Source organism: Pteropus vampyrus, unplaced genomic scaffold (assembly GCF_000151845.1).
Source record: "Pteropus vampyrus isolate Shadow unplaced genomic scaffold, Pvam_2.0 Scaffold283, whole genome shotgun sequence".
NCBI classification, from domain to species: Eukaryota; Metazoa; Chordata; class Mammalia; order Chiroptera; family Pteropodidae; genus Pteropus; species Pteropus vampyrus.
In genome coordinates, this window is record NW_011889064.1 from 2,610,272 (window position 1) to 2,625,960 (window position 15,689).

The window sequence follows — 15,689 nt, forward strand, 5'->3', positions numbered from 1 at the left end:
AAGACATTTGAACCTTTTTCTGATGTTTCCCTATGCAATTCAAAATGTGATAAGAAAAGCTGAAGTTTCTTCTATTTACTTTCTCCAAACTCTCACAGTGGTACCTACCCCAATCTGGTGATAATGAAGGAACAACTATTTAGAAATAGGCCAGTAAGAAGAGTGGATGAAATCTCTTGGTTCGAATCCTACATGGATGGGATTCTGTTGAGTTTCAATGCCTTTTTAAAAAATGTATGAGATAATTTGGTTCAAGAATAGTGGGCAAAGCACCTAGCTAGATGCTGTTAGGGAACATAACGTCATAAGTTGTATAAGTCTGACTTCTGCTCTCTGAAGCTTTCAATACAATTGGGGAAGAGATACAAAGAAGAGATTAATCTTAAACTATCAGAGTAATTACCCTTGACGCCTAGGTGATGAGTAGCGATGAATCTGTATAGAGAAAAGATGGCGATTGACTCTGAGTCATTTTGCTGGATTGAATCCTCTTTCTACCTGTTACTAGCTCTGTAACTTTGGGCAAGTTATTTAAATTCTTTGTGCCTCATTTTCCTTATCTATAAATTGGATGCAGTGATGATAATGGCATGCTTTTTATGATTGTTCTAAGGATTAAGATGAGTAAATATTTGTAAAGTACTGAGAATTTGTAAAATATTTAGAATTGTGTCTGGCACATACTAATTGTTAGCCATTATTAGCTGTTCTAACTACTTAAAAAATTTAAAATTGTGGTAAAAAACCTCATAACATAACATTTGCAACTCAGCCATTTTGAAGTGTACAGTTCAGTAGTGTTAAGTGTATTCACATTGTTGGGCAACAGATCTCTGGAAGTTTGTCATGTTGCAAAACTAAAACTCTGTATCTATTGAACAAAAATTCTCATTTCTCCCTTTTTGAAGCCTCTGACAACCACCATTCTACTTTCTAATTCTGTGAGTTTGATTACTTTAGAGTCCTCATATAAGTGTGGTCTTATATTACTGATTTTTTTTTTGCCCACAGCACCCAGTCTTCCTAAGTGGTCTCCCATCCAAGTACTAACCAAGCCCGACCCTGCTTAGCTTCCGCGATCAGACGAGATCGGGGGTGTTCAGGGTGGCACAGCTGCAGACTTATTATTGATCTTTCTGTGACTGGCTTATTTTACTTAGAATAATATCTTCAAGGTTCATCAGGGTGACCTTGCTTCTTCATCCATATGATCTTGTTTATAGCATGTGACAGGATTTTCTTTCTTTTTCAAGGCTGAATAATAGTGCATTTTATGTATATGCCACATTGTCTTTATCAATTTATTTGTTGATGGATATGGGGCTCCTTTCATCTTTTAGCTATTGTGAATAATGCTGCAGTGAAAGTGGTTGGGAAACTTTCTCTTTGATATCCTGCTTGATTCTTTTGGATATATATCCAGAAGTGGGATTGCTGGATCATATGGTTATTCTATTTTAGATTTTTTGAGGAACCTCCATACTTTTTTCCATATGGCTGCACCATTTTACATTCTCATCAACAGTGCATGAGAGTTCTAATTCCTTCATATCCTCACCAACACTTGTTATTTTCTGATTTTTTTAATAGTGTTCATCCTGATGGGTGTGAGGTGGTATCTCATTGTTATAGCTATTTTATTTCTTATCAGTTAGCTAATGGAAACTCCTCCCCCTCAATGACCTAAAGGGTCCGATCTCAAGGCAAAATATTTAACAGAGACATTGTGGTCAGTTTCAAATTTTCCCACAAGGATGTGTATAGTGCCAAGAAAATCACGGACCTAAAACATCATTCAAACCCAGTGAAATTAATCCCTGATGTACTAAAATGTTTTCTTTCTTGATCACTCACCATCAGGCAAGATTCTCAGCTGTTATCTCATGAATTATCATTCTCCTCATCCTCCTCTTTGGGCTCCTTTTTATTTTTAGCATCAGGTTTTGACTCTGGGAATTCACGTCCTTGAGGAACTTAAAGCCTAGAAAGCCAATTTTTGATAGCATATACATATCTCATGCTGGGAGTGCCTTGCCGCACATCCAGTCAGTCATCAAATTCCTTTAATTTCACCTTTGTAATGTCTTTAATATCTATATCCTTCTTTTCATGCCTAGGGCCACCGCATTGCTCAAACCACAGTAGCTCCTGCATGGGCAGTGCCATAGCTGACCTGCTTTCTACTTGTGCAGGTTTGATTAGTTTTCTAAAGCACGACCCTTACCATGAATATCCTTAATTTAATTTAATCACCACGACTCCATTTTGCTGGCAGAAAAATATGCACATCTTCAGCTTTTGAAAGTCTCCTCGATTGGGTCCCAAATGCCATTGTAGAATATCTCTTGGTACCTTCTCCTCTGCTACCCCTTTTCTCCTCATCCTCTCACTGTATTCTCTATTTACAAACTTCTCTTTAATGAGAATAGTTACTCTAACAGTTTCAATTCATTCTTCTAAGTCCTTTCAAGTTATAACAATGATAGCTGCCAATCATTGATTATTAACTATATGCCAGTTACCAATTTATGTGGACTAGTTCATTTAATTCTCATAACAGCTCTATGAAATGGTTACTATCCTCACCTGCATTTTGCAGATGAGGAAAACTAAAGGAGCGAGAAAGCCCAAGTTCTCACCAAGACCTGGGCCCAGAACCCAAGTTTTTAGCCACTGTCTTACTGCTCAAATGATGGATTTGATAATGCCTTCACAGCTATTCCATATTAGAATTCAATACAAATGAATAATAATTTATTTGGCAACTGCTATGCATAAAGCACTATAGTAGACTCTGTAAGAGTGAGCAAGGCAAAATTCATTAAGTGGCTCCAGACTCCAGTGGTTTACAGTCTAAGAATTAATATGTTCTTTCTCTATGTTCTTATATTTATTATATTTATTATATCTATTATAGTTCACATGATATGACACCTTGAGTATTACTATTCATGCACATTTTTGTTTCTTCCAATATACCGTTACTTCCTTTGCCTAGAGACCTTTCTTTTTCCTTTTCCAGCTCTCTGTAAACCCAGAGATAAGTTTATTGAATTCAGATGAGTCTCACCCTTATTTCTACTTGTTTCATCTTCCCCATAGAACTTTCCAGGGTAATACTCCTCACCCAAAAACAGTATTATCAACTCATTGGGAACTTGGGCCTTTTTCATCTTCAGTTTCTAATAATAATAGCTAATTTTTATTATGTGCTTTCCTTATCTTAGGCATTTTACATTAATACATTAATTTAATCCTTATAACAATCCAACAAAGTAAGAACTACTCTAATCTCTGTTACATAGAAAACTGAAGTACTGTGAGTTAAGTAAGTTGGCCATGATCACCTAATTAACACTGGCTTTATATCCAGGCTGTCGGACTCCAGAGTCTGCTATTTTGACATCTTTGCCTAGTGCCTCTTCTGCTTTAATCATTACACCTCATGGTCACGCTATAAACATTTCTTAAATAAATAAACATATTTGTATCCCTGGCATTGCATTAGATTTCTTAATATCTTGTTATAAGCTGCCTTTGTAACTTATTGTTGACTTATTCTATGGTTATAACTTTAAAGAAAGAATCAATGTTGGGGCTTCTCTTGACTTGCCCAAGATACTTAGTATAATTACTGGGTCACTGAACAGATGTTGAAAAATGCTTTATCTGACCCTAGAAGATTGGGCTAATTCTTATCCATATCTAATCTGTGAGGTCAGATGTTCACAATATTTTTATCCCCTTTTGAGCTGCCTAGTCATCAGAAGAGAAACTCACTTGCTAAGGGGGCAATGATTGTTGGAGTTTGGAATGAAAAAGCATTCCGGGGTTAAATATCTGGCTCCAGTGCTCCCAGGTGCTTTAGGGCTTGTATCTGTGGGGGATGGGAGTTAGGAGAGACAGAGACAAAGCAGAGGAAGTCTCGCCCAGCTCAACTCACTTGCCAGAAACGGATCTTGCTCTGGAGAAAGTAGATGCAAAGGCTTTTGAGTTTCTCTAAGGCTATCAGCAAGCTCCATACTTTCTGCCAGCCCTACCTTTTAGCATTTAACTTAGCATTTAATATACAAATCAATTAATACCATAATTTTCCAGGAGTGATAGTGATAGTTTTTGGTTTTTTTCTGCTTAATTCGGATCAAATCCGTGAATATTTGTTTTAATTCTAGTGTTTTTCGTTTTTTGTTTTTTTGGATGACCGTAGACAAATGACATCAGATACTTGTGACCAGGAGTCATCTAGTCATTACTTTATTAATAAATATATTAATCACCTCTCATGTGCCATACACCATGCTAGGTGCTGGAGAGATTTGAGGGAACGAGATAGGAAAAAAGGTATTTTTTTAGGGACAGCAAAGAAATTGGAAAGTAAAATGATAACTACTTTTGACATGAGAGGAAAGAAGGACCTAATATGCACACGTCTCCCACAAGAATAAAATTGAGGCTAACAGGTTGAAATGACTAGGCATACTTTAGCTATTGAAAAAAGTAATTGTTCAAAGATGAACTATTCTTCTCAAGGTAGTGAGTTTCCCATCAGTAGGGCTGTCAGGCCACAGGACAGGTATGCCATAAAAGGAAAAAATAACCTCATATTTTAAAAAAGAGATTGATGTCTGAGTTGAATACAATATAATATACATTCAAGATTGAAATTATATGGTTCTATAACATTTGATAGCATATGTGAAGTCAAGAAGGTAAAAATGTTTTAACAATATAAAACAGAATTATAACCCCATATTAATAAAAAGACCCTATGATTATTAGATTATATTGTATACTTATATATTACTAATACTTATACATATATTGTATGTTATATACTTATTAGAGTATACTATATATTATATACTTATAGATTAAGAATATACTTACAATTTTATTTGATCTTACCTTAGCAGAAGCCTGGTGCCTCTCTGGGACCCATTATGTTAATTACCTAATAAATACTGAGGTGGTAAGAAAGAGTAACACGTCTTGATGAAGGGAGACCAAATTGCTCCCCTATTTCACTATAGAGGTCACTAGGCAGCTATTCCTTCACTGCTGTGGAAACTAAGGCACATAAAAATGGTACCGTGATCTCCGGGAGAACACCTAAAGCAGTGTCTACTATATTTTTAGGTGGTCGAGCTGCCAAACAAAGCTTATAGACGAAGTTCGTCATTTTTGCACTTTCAATACCTTAATTCGTGAGACCAGCTCTCCTCAAAGAGTTCGGAGTTTGCACACTTGGAAGTTAATTCTTGCACTTTTCTAGGGTAAAATATTCTCATATTGTGGGTGATGCAAATAAAATTCCCCCTTCTTCCACTAGGCCACGACTTATTACATTATTGTCTCATTTGAGTCTTACTGTTTGCTGGTGTTTTTTGCCTAGCAGTTTTTCATGAGCTTCTTGCTTCCGAAGTTCCTGACCATTGCATTTGCTTTATACTGCATTGCACAGGGCTTATCTAGGAAATTCAGTTTCCAGAAAGACAAAATGTGCTCTAATGTGCGTGTGTGTTTTCTTCCCTGCCTTTAAGGTGAAGTCTGTGCAGTGCTACACTTTACAGGGTGTAGCTGCCAGGGAGATCCGGGAGATAAGTGGGCCGGGAGGAGAAATAATAGAGTTTCAACTGGGGCGGAGCATCAGACTTCCCACAGGCGAGCTTCCTGATTCTGCAACACTTACAGAATGACCTTTCATAAGTTCCTTACCCTCTCTCTGCTGTGGTTTCTTCATCTAGAAAAGGAGACTGATAAGATTACCTTAGGTTTGGTATTGAAAAAAATAATACATACCTGGGGCACATAGTTAAGCACTTAATGTTAGCTATTATTATTACTATTGCTGAGAGGTTTCTCTCAATGACGTTGTCAAGAATTAGCTGTGGTTCTAAGGAGCAGGAATTAGCTGTGACTTTTTAAGAAAACAGACCTACAGGCCTCATGGGAGTTGAACCCTGTGATGAGAGTGGTGCATATGCGTTAAAGACCTTCTTTCCACATAATGGTCCTGACTTTTAATTGAGTACTAAGGCTGATTTATGTGAGCTCGTCCCTCTTGCATATTCTCAGCCTATTTTGCAACTATTCTGAGGGTTGGAGTCTGTGCTTCAGCCAAGGAGGCATCAGAGCTTAATATGGTCCCCTAGAACAGTCATCAGCAGGAGCCAGTTCCACAGAAGCACTTGATGTTAATGACATCCATGCAGAGCTTGAATATCTTCTGGTGAACCCATTTAATTTCTCAGCCTCAAGGTTTCTCTTCAGAAAATGGGGATAATAATAATTCCTACGTAGGATTATGGTGAGAACAAAAGAAGAGAGTAGCACATGTGAAATCTTATAATTTTAGATATGTTATTATTGTAGTAATAATAGTAGAAGTAATTATTATTCTCTTTGAGGGACAGGCGGGGATTAGAAGACTGCAATAGGACTCTCCCTTAGAATCAAAGTAGCTCTGACATGGTTTTCAGTCCTGTACTCTGACACAAAGTAGCAGTTCAGGAGCTCGGTAAAGCAATATTTGCCTCCAGCCTAGTTGACAAACTTCCAACCTTGGACTAGGAGCCTAGCTGTCTGTGACCTAGTGGAACCAGAATTTCTCCCTTGCCCTCTGAAAAGCGATAATGGGTGCTAATGGGGATGGGACAATGCAATCTAGGACCTTATCGGTTTTTCTTCAAAAAAGCTTGCTTCCCCCACTCCCCACCACCAGGTCCCTTGCTCCAAGGGCATTCTCTTTGTGTGTGGGCGAGGCTTACTTTTTTCTTTTCCTTTCTTTCTTCCTTTCTTCGTTTCTTTGTTTCTTTGTTTCTTTGTTTCTTTGTTTCTTTCTTTCTTTCTTTTCTCTCTCTCTCTTTCTTTCTCTCTCTTTCTCTCCTCTCTCTTTCTTTCTCTCTCTCTCTCTTTCTTTCTTTCTTTCTCTCTTTCTTTCTCTCTCTCTCTTTCTCTCTTCTTTCTCTTATCTCTCTTTCTCATCCTCCCTCCCTCCCTTCCTTCCTTCCTTTTTTTTTTTTTTTTTAACAGCCACCAGAGAATGCCCCCTTCAGGGACTTGGGCCTGAGGTTTCTATAAAAGCTGAGCAGAGCTCTCAGTCCAGCACTCAGGGCTTGCCACCTGCCACCAGCCTCCTCACTTTCTCCAGCTGCCTTGCTCCCCGCTCCCCACACTGGCACCATGATTGGGAAGGCCACCATGATAGGGAAGGCCATCATCCTCTCTACCTGGTTCGTCCTGGCTGTGATCTTACCTGCATTACCCCGGAATAAGTGGACCGTTGGGAGGTCTTTTGGAGAATAGGGCTAAAATCCTTTCAAGGCTTGTGCACCTGTGTCTGGGTACAGAGACAGAGAGAGAGAGAGAGAGAGAGAGAGAGAGAGAGAGAGAGAGAGCTGCAGTGAGTGTTTTAAAGTGAAATGGGCAAAATTTATATTGACTTATTCTTAAGGTGGGGATGGGAGGCTGAGCTCTGAGGCGTTAGAATGGCAAAACTAAGATTTGGGTTGTGTTTGAATTGACATCATAAAGGTGATAAGGCCTGAGGCCAGGCCAAATGGGATTGGGGTAGGCGATTAGAGAGCTACTTAGGGTTTTGTGTGGTCTTCCTTCACTACTGGTTGCTAAAGAGGCTTTATTGTATTTAATGCAGGTTAAAAAGTCCTAGAGTGTATTCTCATTTCATAGTAGAGTAAAATTCATAGTCCAGCTCAGTCACACGCAATGAAGATCAATGGATCTGGAATGGAAACTTGTGAATCGCACTGGAAAGGAAAGAAATAGGTGTCCTCATGGACCAGAGAAAGGAAGCTGCCTGCCAAATTCTCGTCCTTCCTGAACTCAAGTTGATTCCTCAGGAGGAGGGCTGTTCATTCATTTGCACCAGAATGGTTACTTTCTCCCATCCTCTTCCTCCCAGGCCTCCCTTGGTAGCTCTCAATTTATCAGGTGCTGGATTTGAGGTTCTTTACTGCATATGAATGAATGGTAAAGCAAAGTGACTAAATTAGAGAGCTGATGATTTTGGCTTTATTGGCAGAGTGCCTGTGGTCTGCTTAACTAGGCAGCTAAATGACTGTTTATTTTTCACCATCGCCCAAGAAGACTCTGGTTGAACGCTCATCAGGCCTACATCGTTAGGATGCTTACACAGTTAGCAAACCTCAAAATGTCTGCACTGGGCATCGGATGGGACAGACTAGACCTTAAATGAATAAATGGTAGGAGCAACCCATTTTAGAGTCGATTCTATTTTTTGATATTCACCCTAGGAATAACAGTGTTCCTTACTCCTCGCCCTTTGTTTTCATTTTAAGTTTTCAGAAACCTGGAAGGATTATAGAGGGGGAATCTTTGGAATGTTTATTCTGTTCCAGTCTGACTAATTCACATTCAGAAGCACGATATCAAATGCTTTTTCCTGAACTGACCACTCAAGGAGGGTGGCTAGGGGACACTGAGCATACTCCTGGGAGCCAGTTGGTCTTCTGGACTTTCTAGCAGTTGTCAGAAGAGAGACCTGTGGTGAGGCCACATTTGATTCAGCGTGCCATGTTATGTCCGTGTTCCCCCAGGGAAGATCTAGTTGGGAACGGCAAGAGTATGGCAGCGGTGGAAGTGTTCTTGCTAAAAAGTACTTGAGCTGTTCTTTTCTTTTTGGCTCCTCTAGACATCGATGTTGACTTAGATACAGACATTTTAAATAACTTAGAGTCACAGGCTGAACTAAAGCTGACTGCTGATGCAGAGTCAATCACTGACCTAGAGTCAGCCACTGCCCTCGACCTCACCAGTGGCGTGGAGCAGACCACTGCCCTAGACCTTACTGGTGATACAGAGTTGACCACCGACGCTTATCTGGAAAATACACAGGCTTTCAGTAAGTAAGGGCTCCTGCTTCAGAGAAGGCTGGGCAGGAGTTAGTGGGCTCCTGATTTTTGCATTTCTGAGGGAAAGGCTGCTTCCTTCAGTGCACTTGATTTGCATCCAATGATGTGACCACACCCATCTACCATTCGGTTTTCCTAGAACTGTTGACTGATGTGGACTCAAACGCCCTCAGCTTTGTGGAAGAAGCTACTGAGGAGGCCACAGGTAAGGATTTCTGTCTTCAAATATGCAGAAATTTCTCCCTGCCTCTCTTTCCTTATTTATAGCTCACTGCATAGGAATGTCCTAGGGTAAGGTGCACATTTGGGGATACTTTTGTTTCTTTGTTCTCTGAGGTAGAGTAAACCTTGCCAAAAGTTCTTTGAAACTTGAGGAAAATTGAAGCATTTTCCCAGAGTGTCAGGAGATGGAACCATTTGAATACCAACAAGCTCCAGCCTGCAGATCTCCTTGACCTGGTCTCTAGGCCCAGCCTTCTGGACGAGCTTCTTGTCTCCAAGAGGTTGATGGATGTGGCAGCAAGAAATAGTTCAAGGGTTTCTTCTTCTTTTCCAGTTGATTCAATTCAATTTACACAGGGAACTTTTTGAATGAAGATTATATAGATGTAAATCTTATTTGAATTGGGGCTGAACAGAAGAAAAAAGGGATTTGAAAGTTTCATAAGTGAAGTAGTGGTTCTATCTCTGTCCATCTCTCTCTCAGGCCTTCATCTTCTTTCATTTTTCTGTCTGCCCCTTAGCCAAGGGGGTCATAAGATTTCAATGACTTCTGTCACAATAAACAAAAATATTGTAGGGTACCTTTGATTTTACTAGGAAAGAGCCTTGGGCCTTATCTACCAAAGCAAATTTTTAAACAATCTGATTCTTATATCTACAAGTAATAGCTAACATTCATTGAGATTTACTATATTCCAGCACTGCTCCTAGTATAATGGGGGAATATGGTTGCAGGACTCTAGATATTGTATTTCAGTGGAGGTTGAAGAGCCTATTAAGAAAGTGTTATTTTCTGGCCTTAAATTCTTCCTTTTCCACTAATTATCTTCCTCATAGGCTATATAGCATTTGCAAGATGAAGCCCTACCTCAGTACTGTGCTCTAATTACCCAACCTGTAGTTGTCGATTAATAAGTTAATGGGAGTTAATGCTCTCTCTCTCCCCTACTCTCTCATATTTACCTTCTTCCCATGGGACATTAGGATAATTCTCATGTTTGACTATAAGAGCAAGATGGAGCCTCATGGCTGAGATCCATCTTGCCATTTCTGCTAACATACTGGACCCCATAGCCTGCTTATCAAGGGATATTTCTGACTGTGGCAATTACCAATAAACTGAGCATTTTTTCTTTTTTTGGTAATGCATTTATTTATTATTCCAGTTTTTATCAAGATACAATATCTATGACATTATAAGTTTAAGGTGTACAATATAATGACTTGATAAATGTATATGTTGAGAAACGTTGGTGTGTAACAGGAAGAGAAAATTCATGACGGTTTTAACCTTTTAAATTAAAAAAATTACTTCCTTATTTCTAGCAAATATCACTGGTGATTATTCGGAAGAGCCCATGACTGGAGCACCAGGTAAGGCCAAAAAGCTTTGACTTTTATTCGCGTATTCTTGATCTTTGAAGGATTTTTTTTTGTTTTTTTCCCTTCAAGGCTTTCCAGGACAAACTCAAGAAGTGGTTTGCTGTGAGGCACTCTGCTCACGTTTGTACCCTTCTTAGCCAGGCGCCATGTTCACTTAGCTGAATCCATCTTTTGGGGGAGAAGATAGGATATAGCTCTTACACATGAAGATATTATCAGTTCAGGTGTTACCCTCAGGGACTTCTAAGTGTGAGTGGAGAACAGCCCTTAAACCAATTCCTTCTCATGGAATGTGTTTCCATTCCATTTTCTCTGGCAGGATTGCGGGCATGGCAGAATGCCTTGGTGTTTGGGAGATGAACAGTTTTCTTGCCACAGACTCTGTGGGGTCCTACATTTACTAGGGCTACTTGAGGCTGTGAGCTGAATGCTAGACACACTGTGAGTGATAGTTACTGGAAAAGAATAAAAACCATTTCTTTACTTAATTGTAGATGAACTCAGCACCCCTATGGAAAGTGATGAGTTCTTCTCAACACTTGTGTGTAAGTTTCTTCTCTCTTTCCTCAGCTATCTTATTAGAGATTTGACAACATTTTTGATGCTGGTCTTAATCACTGGGAAAGGATTCTAAACTTAATGGCCTTCCTGGATGCTGAGATCAGCTATAAAATCTAATATGAAGGTTAAAGACAGCTTCTTTTCTCTTTGAGGTTTACCTGCCAAGTCTAATTGTCCAGATGTTTAGTAATCAAATAGGCATAGGATAAAGAAATTCTCTCCCATGATTTTTCCAAGATTTCTTTCTTCCTATCTCTCTAGGCTGTGGATCCCAATTCAGTTCATGGAATCTTATTAAGGGAAAGCCTTAAAAAGAAAAGGCATTCAATTTTCTGACACCTAGAACATATAATTCTATTAAAAACTATAAAGCTTTGGACTCCTACTCAGGAGGTGCCAGTTTTAATACCTGGCCTCACTCTTGGCTTTTTTTGGAATCCAATCAAGTGGTTTCTTCATGCAGTAAAATGGATACCTAGAAAGCATGTAATATATCTCACTTAAAGTATGAGGAGAGGGAGGGAGAATAAGGAATTAGACCTTAAAGAAATTCAGTCACATGTGTAAGGGCATAGTGGGAAGTGGGAAAGACAGGCCTGATCTTTTGAGCATGAGCTTCTCTTGTTTCTCTTGGTAACACCTGTTTTCGTTTGTTTGTTTTTTAAAAAATGAAGCACGTTCTCCATTGGCTGTGTACTTTGCTAACCACAACCTTCTAAGAAGATTCTGAGCGGAAGAGTCTATTATTCTATTATAGGAGTTTGAATAGTTATAAAAAACTAGTGAGGATAAACAGTTATTCATAGACAGAGGAAGCGTATTTCTTAACCATGTCTAATTTAATATGGGATTAATAAATGTTCATTTGAAATGAATTTTGACAGGGGTTTTTATTTCATGAGGTAACAGACTACTTAGTTGCCTTGTATCAGTATCAATAATTATGTTATTCTTTTCTGATAGATATTTAATAACCAAGCTCCAATTCCTGATGGCCATAGGAAAGCATGAAATGAACCTATGGAGAGTTGTTAGTTTTCCTAGTTCTGCTATAACAAATTACCACAAATTTAGTAGCTTAAGACAACACAAACCTATTATTTTACAGTTTTGTAGCTCAGAAGTCTGCAAAGCATCTCACTGGGTTAAAAACCACATATTGGAAGCTCTGAGATCCTTTTTGAAAGCTTTATGAAATAATTGTTTTTTTTTTTTTTGGCCCACTTTCCTTGGCCCACTTTCATCTTTAAAACTAGCAACGACTGGTTGATTCTCACATTGCATCACAGAGTCATTGAAGCTGACTCTACTACTTCTGTCTTCCACATTTAAGGACCCTAAGAACACACTGGGGCCCCACCCGAATAATTCAGGTTAATGTTCATTTCAAAGTTAATTGATTAGCAAACTTAATTCCCCTTTGCCTTGTATTTTAACATGTCCACTGGTTCTGGACATTAGTAGGTGAGATAAATTCACCATATATAAAAATCAGGATTCACAGTTCTTTTCTTTCAGCTCTTAAAAAATATCGTGCCACTTCCTTCTGGTTTTCATGTTTGATGATGTTTTCTGCTGTTTGTATTGTTTTCCCCCCACCCTGCTGTATATAAGTTGTTTCTCTTGTTGCCTTCTAGGTCTTTTTTTTTTTTGGTCTTTATTTTCAGATATTTGATTATAATGTGTCTTGGTGTGGCTTTCTTTGGGTTTATCTTGTTTGGAGTTTGCTCGCCTTTTTAAATTTTTAGGTTTGTGGGTTTTTTTTTTTTTTTTTTTTTTGCCAAATTGGGGAAATTTTCAGTTAGTATTTCTTTTAGTTCTTTCTCAGGTTTGCCCTATTTCTCATCTCCTTCTGGGACTCAGATGACACGTATATTAGGACTTTTGTTACAATCCCACAGGACTCTGAGCTCTGTTAGTTTTTTATTTGGGTTTTTTTTTTTTTTGGCCTATTTTTTCTGTTGTTCAAATTGGGTAATTTCTATTGTTCTGCCTTCAAGTTCATGGATTTTTTTCCTTCTGCTATTGAGCCCACCTATTAAGTTTTAAAATTTTGATTATTATAATTTTTAGTTGTAAAATTTCCTTTTTGTTCTTTTATACATTTCAATTTCTTTGCTGAGATATTCTATTGTTTTCATTTGTATTAAGCACTTTTTAAATTGCTCATTGAAGCATTTTTATGATGCCCACTTTAAAATCTTTGTCAGATAATTCCAATATATCTGTCATTTTCACTCTGGCAGCTACTGATTATCTTTTTTCATTCAAGTTGAGATTTTTCTGAATCTTTGTATAACAAGTGAGTTTTCATTGAGACAGGACATTTTTGGTATATTGAGACACTGAATTTTATTCAAATCTTCTGTCTTAACAGTCTTCCTCTGACACCACTCCAGTAGTAGAAAGGTTGGGGCACTGCATTACTGCCAAGTGGAGGTAGAAATACAGGCTTCCTCCTCAACTTCTGTTGACACCCAAGCAGGGGAGGGTTTTTTTTTTTATTGTCATTGGTCAGGGAACGGAATTCTGGCTCCCCACAAGGCCTCCTCTAATACCACCCTATCTGGGAAAGGTAGGAGTACCTCATTACTTTTTCCCATGTGGTCTCTACTGGCACCATCCCAGTGTGGAAAGGAGGGTGCTTCTTTACTCATGGCTGTGGGGAGAAGCCCAGGCTTCCTGTGTTCTTGGGGTCCTCATCTAGCCTCCATCGACAACATGGAGTAGGAGAGTGAGGAGCTCAAACACCTAGGTGAAGATGAAAGTTCCAGTTCCTACTCAGCCTTCTCTGACACTACTATGGCAGAGAGTTGGGGCATCTCGTTACAACCTGACAAATGTGGAAATTTTAGCTCCCCACTTAGGCCATAGCTTTTTCTGTGGTGCTTGACTGTAGTAGAGTGGCTATTGTTTAAATGTTTTCTGCCTTGCTAGGTTGGTTGTTTCCGGGTCCTTTGGTTAGAGAGAATAGGCTTTCGTTGGGGCTTTTTTCATCTGTACATGTTGGTATTTCTGTGTTGCTGGCTTTTTCTCTTGTAAGGAATTTATAAGGAAAAAAAAAAAGAAGAAGAAGAAAAGAAAAAAAGGAAAAAAAAAGAAATCTAGAGAACCTGCCATCATGTCGTTTCATGGGTCCCTACCTCATCTACCTCAACTGCCTTATTCTCTTCAACTTTCAGTCTTCTTATAGTTGTTTTATATATAATGTCCAGGGTTTTAAGTTGTATGTAGTGGGAGAAATAGGAAAAAATGTATATATTCCATCTCTCTGGAAGTGATACTTCGTTTATTTTAGATATAAATACAGAAACGGCAGGAGATTTTTAGATGGAACTGGGCTTTGTTTTCCGTATTGAAAGAGCTTAGGGAAGATTACTTGGAGAAGCCACTACTTGATGTATAGGTACAGAATAGGCTGATCCTTTCATGTGGTAAGGTGCAGACTCACTGGAGTTTAAATGAAGAACGAGACTTAGGTATCCTTAACGTCCACAAGACATGAAATGATACACCATGATAGAGTCATTCATCAGCATACTTTTTAGATGGCATTTCTGCTTTTTCTTTTTTTTTGAATGCTTCTAGTGCTGAAAAAAAAAGGCTACTTGTCATATCATCTATTTTCTTTGGATAATTTATTATTAGAAAGTTGTCTTAAGGTAGAAAGGGCAAAAACACTCTTCAAATAAAAGAATAAATAAATGAGTTTGTATTTGTTGAACTTTTATTGCTGTACACCATGCTAGATAAGTTTACATGCATTATGCATGTAACTCTTATAAAAACCTCTGTTAACATTAGCTATGAAAACTAATACCAATCCTTCACTTTTGCATATAAATTAAGTTTTTCATTATGGAAAGAGGAATTTTCAATGTTGAAATACGGATTAGTGTAACTGACAAAGAAAAATTTCAATTTAATTTTAATTTTAATTTTAATTTTAATTTAAACAGCCACACGTGGCTTGTGAGTTCTGTGTTAGACAGTGTAGATCTAAAGAAAAACAACCAAAATATCCAACATCAGAGAAATGAAAAAATAAAAAGGTCTTGTGCAGTCATTAAAAATGTTTGTAAAGTTTTGTGATAACACGGTGAAAGTTTACTAAATAAATAATGGTAAATAAAAAAGGAAGAAATAATACCATACATATGGTACGATCACTATTATGTAAAACGATGTGTGTAGAATGAAAGGAAAAACAAAATACTGTTCAGGTTTTTTTTTTTTTTTGAAATAATACTACTGTATCAAATGTACACTTATTTGTTCATTGAAAAAATGTTTGATAAGCCCTGTGCTAGCTCCTCAGGGCAGAATAATGAGCAAGACCGAATCTCTATGGAGCTTAAAGTCTAAAGCCTTGTTGTCTAATATAGCTTTGTGTCATGATATAAATGTTTTATGTCTGTGCTATCCAACATGGTAGCTGTATGGTAGCTACTAGCCACATGAGACTATAGAGTACTTGAAATGTGGCTAGTGTACTTGAGAAACTAAATTTGAAATTTTATTTAATTTCAATTAATTTCAATTTAAACAGACACATGTGGCTTGTGACTACTGCATTGGACAGGGTAGATCTAAGAAAAAGGGCCTATAAATCAAATAAATACGACAGTGAAT

At 38.1% G+C, this 15,689-nt stretch overlaps 1 pseudogene; it reads right to left on the reverse strand.

Annotated features, from left to right (window-relative positions):
- Positions 1-1,002: 1,002 nt before the first annotated feature.
- LOC111729820 lies at positions 1,003-1,121 on the reverse strand (annotated as a pseudogene).
- Between the last annotated feature and the right edge of the window lie 14,568 nt (positions 1,122-15,689).